The following is a 7765-nucleotide window of genomic DNA, read 5'->3' on the forward strand; positions in this document are numbered from 1 at the left end:
TGTATGTGAATTTCCAGATGTGTTTCCGGATGATATTAATGAATTCCCACCTAACCGAGAGGTTGAATTTGCAATTGAGTTGGTACCTGGATCCGGTCCAATTTCAATTACTCCTTATAGGATGTCGCCTTTAGAAATGGCTGAACTGAAAGCTCAGCTGGAAGATCTGTTGGGTAAGCATTTTATCCGACCAAGTGTTTCTCCGTGGGGAGCGCCAGTGTTACTGGTAAAGAAGAAGGATGGGAGTATGCGGCTGTGTGTCGATTATCGGCAATTGAATAAGATCACTGTGAAGAATAAATATCCGTTGCCTAGAATCGATGATCTAATGGATCAGCTACAGGGTGCCAGTGTGTTTTCTAAGATTGACCTGCGATCCGGATATCATCAGATAAGGGTTAGAGACGAGGATATTCTGAAAACTGCTTTCAGAACCCGTTATGGTCATTATGAGTATACAGTGATGTCTTTCGGGTTAACTAATGCCCCGGCAGTATTTATGGATTATATGAACAGGATTTTTCGACCGTATCTGGACAAGTTTGTTATTGTCTTCATTGATGACATTCTTGTTTATTCTAAGACTGAAGAGGAACATGCTGATCACTTGCGGATTGTGCTTCAAATTCTGAGAGATAGGAAGTTATATGCTAAGTTATCTAAATGTGAGTTCTGGAAGAGTGAAGTGAAGTTTCTCGGCCACGTGGTGAGTAAGCAGGGGATAGTTGTGGATCCTGCTAAGGTGGAAGCAGTGATGAATTGGGAGCGACCAACTTCAGTGACAGAGATCAGGAGTTTCTTAGGTTTGGCAGGGTATTATCGCAGATTCATTAAGGGATTTTCACAGCTCGCCTTACCTTTAACTAAGTTGACTAGGAAGGATACACCTTTTATTTGGACTCCGGAATGTGAAGAGAGTTTCCAGGCATTGAAGCACAGGTTGACTACTGCACCTGTATTGGTATTACCTGAACCAAGTGAATCGTTTGAAGTGTATTGTAATGCATCTCTGAAAGGGTTGGGGTGTGTTTTGATGCAGCACCAGAATGTTGTAGCATACGCCTCACGGCAGTTAAGGCCGCATGAGATGAACTACCCGACACATGATTTAGAACTTGCTGCTGTTGTGTTTGCTTTAAAGATTTGGAGGCACTACCTCTATGGCGTTAAGTTTCATGTTTTCTCAGACCATAAGAGTTTGAAGTATCTTTTTTAGCAGAAAGAGTTGAATATGCGTCAGAGGAGGTGGATGGAGCTTCTGAAAGATTATGATTTTGAATTGAATTATCATCCAGGAAAAGCGAACGTTGTGGCGGACGCTTTGAGTCGGAAGTCTTTATATGCAGCTTGGATGATGCTACGGGAGGAAGAGTTACTGAAGGCATTTCAAGGTTTGAATTTGGGAGTTAGAGAAGAATCTGGAATTTTGTGTTTGAGTCAGTTACAGATTTCAAGTGATTTTAAATCAGAACTTCTGAAGGCTCATCAAGATAGTGAAGCGTTATGTTAGGTATTACCAGCAGTTGAACAGGGAAAATAGTGGAGAGTGTCAGAAGGTCAGGATGGTTTATGGAGGTTCAAGAACCGGATTATTGTGCCTGATGTTGGAGACCTGCGACAAAGTATCTTGAAGGAAGCTCATAAGAGTGGATTCTCAATTCATCCAGGGAGTACTAAAATGTATCAGGATTTGAAAGCGATGTTCTGGTGGCCAGGTATGAAGAATGATGTGGCATTGCATGTATCTAAATGTTTAACATGTCAGAAGGTTAAGATTGAGCATCAGAGACCATCAGGGACCCTTCAGCCTTTAGAGATTCCACAATGGAAATGGGAGAGTATCGCAATGGATTTTGTGATAGGGTTTCCTAGAACCCGATCAGGTTATGACGCTATTTGGGTGGTTGTAGATCGATTGACGAAATCAGCTCACTTTCTTCCTATCCGAATAAGTTGCACAATGGAGGAATTGGCTCGAATGTATATCAAAGAGATTGTCAGGTTACATGGTGTGCCCTCTACTATTATATCTGATAGAGATCCCCGTTTTACATCAAGGTTCTGGGGAGCTTTTCAGCGTGCATTTGGGACTCAGTTAAGCTTGAGTACTGCGTATCACCCTCAGACAGATGGTCAGTCAGAAAGAACTATTCAGACCTTAGAAGATATGCTAAGGGCTTGTGTTTTGGACCAGCCTGCGAGCTGGGATCGGTATATGCCATTAATAGAATTTGCTTATAATAATAGCTATCATGCGAGCATCGGAATGGCTCCATATGAGGCTCTGTATGGCAGAAAATGTCAGTCTCCACTATGTTGGTATGAAACTGGAGAAAGGAGTTTGTTAGGGCCTGAAATGATAGCTGAAACGACTGAGCAGATAAAGAAGATTCGTAGTCGAATGCTTATAGCCCAAAGCCGCCAGAAGAGCTATGCTGATCAGAGGCGAAAGCCTTTGGAATTCGAAGAAGGAGAACATGTCTTTCTGAAAGTTACACCAACCACTGGAGTGGGAAGAGCTATTAAGACCAAGAAACTGAATCCTCGTTATATTGGACCGTTTGAGATTCTGAAGAGAATTGGACCAGTGGCTTATAGAATTGCCTTACCGCCGTACCTTTCGAATTTGCACGATGTGTTCCATGTGTCACAGCTTCGGAAGTATAATCCTGACGCAAGTCATGTTCTAGAACCAGAACCAATCCAAGTGAGAGAAGATCTAACACTCCCAGTAATTCCGGTGAGGATTGATGACACCAGTGTTAAACGATTACGAGGAAGGGAAGTATCATTGGTAAAAGTAGCTTGGAGACGAGCTGGTATCGAGGAACATACCTGGGAACTCGAATCAGATATGCGAAAGGACTATCCACATCTCTTTTCAGGTAACTATATTTGAATTTTGAGGGCAAAATTCTTTATTAGGTGGGTAGAATGTAAACCCCGGTTAAATTAGTAGATAATTAGTTAATAAATTATTTTTTAATAAGGAGGATTAGAAATGCAAATATTATATCAAAATAGGGTAGAGCTCATCGAAACGAGAATTTTGACACTAATTTTGAAGAAAACGGTCCAAGAATGGACCGAAAGGACCGAACCGGTTGAACCGGACCCGAACCGGGCTATCGGTCCAACCGGACCAGCCCTTTTAAGTGAACCCAAGCCTTTGTCCCCCTCATTTCAACGTGAACGAAGCTGAAAGCTTCAGAGGGAAAAGAAGAACGAGACATTCCCGTAAACCCTCACGTTAACTTCCGTACGCCGTAACTTCTCCGTTCGAGCTCCGATCGCCGCACCGTTTGCGGCCACGCGTTCACCGCGTCGAGCTCTACATTTCTACCGGAACAATTTCATAGGTAACTTGCTATTTCACTCTCAGCTTCATCTTCCCCCAATTTTCGAATTTTAAGTGGGAATATTGAATTTCTTTGATTTCTGATGTTTTAGGATCCAATTAGCTTGAGAGAAACGTTCACTCTTGCTTATGTGAAGCTTGGGTAAGGTGAGGATATGATAATTCTATTTTAATTTCATTAAATTTGAGCTTTGAGTATTAAATTGGGTATATATGTATTATGAATGTGTATTAGGTTGAAAATAAATAATTGGAGCTTGAAATTGTGAATACTGGAACTTGGAGGAAGTGGATTAGTTGAGTTTTGAGGGGCTGTTTTGGTTTTGAATAAATAGCTTTGGTCGTTACGTGGAAATCGGCTAAGGTATGGTTTAGGTTTCTTGCATTTAATATATAATGTTCTGTGAAAACTTAGGCTAGATGACCATTGGATAAGTTGGAATGCAGGTGTATGTTTAATGTTTAGTAATTTATCGATGAATATATTTGGTTGAAGTTTATTGGATAATTAGTTTTTAATTTTGGATGGTGAATGTTGTTATGTTAATTTGGAGAGAATTATGGTTGAATGTTATTGTTGATTAACTAATGATTTGGTGAATTATTGATTTGAGGTATAACTATTGTGGAGGTTGTTGTGATAATGAGGTATTTTGTGTTAAAAGCCTAGGATTTGTGAACTATGATCCTTAGTTGAATTTTGGTTGTTGGATTTGAATATTGTATGAGTTTAATTGTTGATTTGAAGTAGATTTGAAGTAGACTTATAGATCTTCCAAGATTTTCAGTTGATAAAGGTATAGCATATCCCAGATGGGCATTAAATTTAACATTTACATTTGCCAAGTTTCCATGAACAATTCCAATTATTTGATCTATTGGGTCATCAGTAATTCTTTTGTCACAGATTGCTAAGCTTATTGGTGAATTAATTCCTTTCATATATGTAGATTTGATTAAGACTTGTATAGTACTAATATGAATCCATCCAATTTTAGATCTTTTTTGTTGATCCTTAATTTTCTCAATCTGTTTACTTAATTCTTCATCATTTATCAAAGCTATTTCAAGTTCTCCATTGGCGGATTTTATCTTTATAGGGGCTTCAAGTTGAATTTTTCCATAGTATATTATATTTTTTCTATTAAAAACTTCTTTTAAAAGGTTTTGTTTATTAAAATTTTCGTTTGATTTGAGATTTAATTCTGTTTTTAAAACAGCCTGTTTTTCATTATCTAATAAAGCAGTTAATCTATAATAATCAGATTCTTCTGTTAATTCTAAACTTTCTAAATAATTCATAATTGAAAGACTAGAATGAATACATACCTTTCTGGAGAAAAACTTCCTTTATTTAATATATTTTACATAAGGTGTTTTTATCTCCAGAGGGGAGATTGTAAATACTAACTCCAGAGGGGAGTTTAGAACTATTTTTCCCTAATGGGAATTCTTCTTCAGATCATAGAATCGCCTCGGCAGCTTCCTCCTTGCTCTCCTAGCATTTGAGTACTCTTTGCCTCCTGCTTTCTATTTTCTGATGCCTTGTACAATTGCCTAAGCAACCTATTTATAATGGTTGGGTCTGATGGACAATTCCCATCCTTACCCTTCTTATGACGTCATTGCTTACGTCATTGTTTATTATCTTGCACCAGCTACATTGTTGGTGCTCTATAACCTAAGCGCTTACGTCACTATGCAATAATGTTGAGAGATGCTTCAGATGTGCTGTCTTCCTCTTTCATTATGTGTCCTTCATATGCGTTGTCTTCTTCCTTTATCATGTGGGTTGATTCCGTTTTATTATTGCTTTCTTCAAATAACTCTGAGACGCATAGCTGGCACTTGTGGTCTTCTCTCTCTTTTATCAGATAGCAGAGATTCCTCTTTATCCCTTCAGGGAGCTTTTCTAAGAGTCCAGACAAATTGTAGAATGCTGATTCAAATTCCACTAAGAGTCTCATCTCTCTTTCTTCAATTTCATTCCTTTTACTAGACACAAGCAAAGTATTTCTGCTTTTATAATTAATTCTTGTGTGAGATTCCCTTGTTATCTTTTGAGTTCTTTCGAAGACCGTTGCTAGTGTGCTGGCTAGCCTTCCTTCATGACTGTAGATTGTTAAATCTTGAACTTGATCAATTGGTTGAAAATTTCCTGGGAAGACGGACATGAATATTACTTGGTGTGCTGGAACCAAGCATTCTTCTTCTTCATTAAAAATAGGTTGACTGTTCGTAAATTTAGGGATATATCCCTTGGATTTACGTTGTCAATCATATTTTTAAATCTCTTCACTGCATCAACGAATCCTGCAGGAAACTCACTAATAATTTTTAGATCATTAAAAATTAAAATTGTATCAATTAATCCATACTGGAAAAACTGATAGGTGTCCGATGGGGATGCATCTGGAAATATAACCAGCTTTGTTAGCTGTTCTTTGGCAATAGGATAATATCCTAAAATTGCTCTTTTTTCTTCAGTCCAGTTCAGGACTATATTAAGGGTTTCTCTGAGATTTGATCTACAGACCCTTTTCTTTTCTTTGATTTCAGCCCTTGTAGGAATGTTTCTTATTATCCCTGTTCTCTGGGTTTGAATTGGAGCTTTATCTGCTCTTTTTAGGGTTTGCTCTGGATGAAGAGCTTCATATTCCCTGAAAGATTCCTTTGCTTCTTCCAGTGTTAAAAACCCTCCTTTATGAATTATCCTTGATTGATGTGTAAATGGTGCTGCTTTTTCCCAGGCATCATATACTCCTTTCATGGGGCCATTATAAATTACATAATATTTTTTATCTTGGGTAGATTTTTTGATAATTTCAGCAATTGTTTTATTTTTTTTCTTCACCTGATTTATCCACCACGCTTAGCTGGCTGAGCTCTGATGGTTTTGGTTGTTGTGTTGATTTCATTGCTTCGACGGCCTTCTTGAGGAATTGGATCTGTGTCCTTATTTGCTGACAATGCTTGCATTTTTCGAGTTCTTGTTCGTATTTCTGAATTTCTTGATCTAATGCGTTGTAGACGAACTCCATTCTCTTGTTAATGTATCTGCAATAACATTTTTGTCACCCTTAATATATTCAATTTTTATTGGATATTGTAACAAAAATAATTGCCATCTTACCAATCGTCCATGATTATAATCAACTTTTAAATTATATCGTATGAAACCTGTTAGGTAGCTTGAATCTGTCCTTAATGTAAATTCTCTAGGTAGTAAATCAATTTTCCATTTCTTAAGAGATTTAATTGCTGCTAGAGTTTCCTTTTCATGAGTGGTATATCTCTGTTCTGTTGGAGTAAAAGTCCCTGAAATATACCTGCAAAGTAATTCCTTTGGGGAATTTTTAGAATCTAGTGATTCTTTTCCTTGCTCCAAACTTTTTATAGCTTTCTTAGCTTTTAGACATCCTGACCAGGTTATGTCTGAAGCATCTGTTTCTACTATTAAGTAGTCATTTTCTTCTGGAATATAAAGTTCTGGAAGTTTTTCACATAATTCTTTAATCTTTTGAATTTGCATACTATCTTTTTCATCCCATTTCCATTCTTTTTTAGTACTTATTTTTGGAAATAAGCTTTTAGTGTATTCTGTTATATTCTTTAAGAATCCTTGATCAGAAATATAATTTATACACCCTAAAAATCTTTGTAATTGTTTTCTATCTTCTATTTTATTAGGAAATAAATTTACCTTTTCTAGGACATTTGGCTGAAGTTTTAGTTTTCCTTGAGTGGATAGAATTAATCCAAGAAACTCTATTTCTTGTTTTGCTATTCTTGCTTTCTTTTTGCTAAGAACTAATCCTTTTTCTTTACATCTTTCTAAAACTATTAATAATTTTTGAAGATGATCTTCTCTATCCTGTTTTGTAAAAATTAGTATATCATCAATGTATACTAAAACAAATTCATTTAACTCTTTTAGATTTTCTTCCATAAATCTTTGATAAATACCTGGAGCTTGTTTTAATCCGAATGGCAATACATTCCATTCATAGAGCAACACACTTGTTGATTCTTTTGTTGGACAAGTAAAAGCAGTTAATTTCTTTGTTTCTTCGTCTAAACGAAGTTGCCAATATCCTGATTTTGCATCAAGAGATGAAAACTAAGTTGCTCCTTTAATTTTTTCTAAAATTGAATCTTTTCTTGGAAGTTTATGAGCATCACCAATAGTTGCTTCATTCATCTTCTTATAGTTAATAACCATTCTTCGTTTTCCCCTTTTAATTTCATTATTGTTTTCGACATAAAAGGCTGGAGCCGCATGAGGACTTTTACTTAATCTTATAATTCCTTTTTCCAAAAGATCTCTACATTCTAATGAAAACTCTTCTCTATCTCTTGCGGAATAAGGGATTTTATTTGGAACATTTATCTCTTTTGTCGGATCTT

General features: G+C 36.7%; 1 long non-coding RNA gene across 2 annotated transcripts; it reads left to right on the forward strand.

Annotated features, from left to right (window-relative positions):
* Window positions 1-3041: 3041 nt before the first annotated feature.
* On the forward strand, window positions 3042-4100 carry LOC148575551 (uncharacterized). Of its 2 annotated transcripts, none has more exons than XR_015902170.1 (3): window positions 3042-3359; window positions 3451-3505; window positions 3594-4100. It is a non-coding gene; the product is annotated as an uncharacterized LOC148575551 (long non-coding RNA). The 2 variants fall into 2 exon arrangements; XR_015902171.1 differs by having other exon boundaries at window positions 3451-3500.
* Window positions 4101-7765: the final 3665 nt, after the last annotated feature.

This window comes from Arachis ipaensis, chromosome B1, assembly GCF_059453495.1.
Source record: "Arachis ipaensis isolate K30076 ecotype BB chromosome B1, ASM5945349v1, whole genome shotgun sequence".
Classification (NCBI taxonomy): domain Eukaryota; kingdom Viridiplantae; phylum Streptophyta; class Magnoliopsida; order Fabales; family Fabaceae; genus Arachis; species Arachis ipaensis.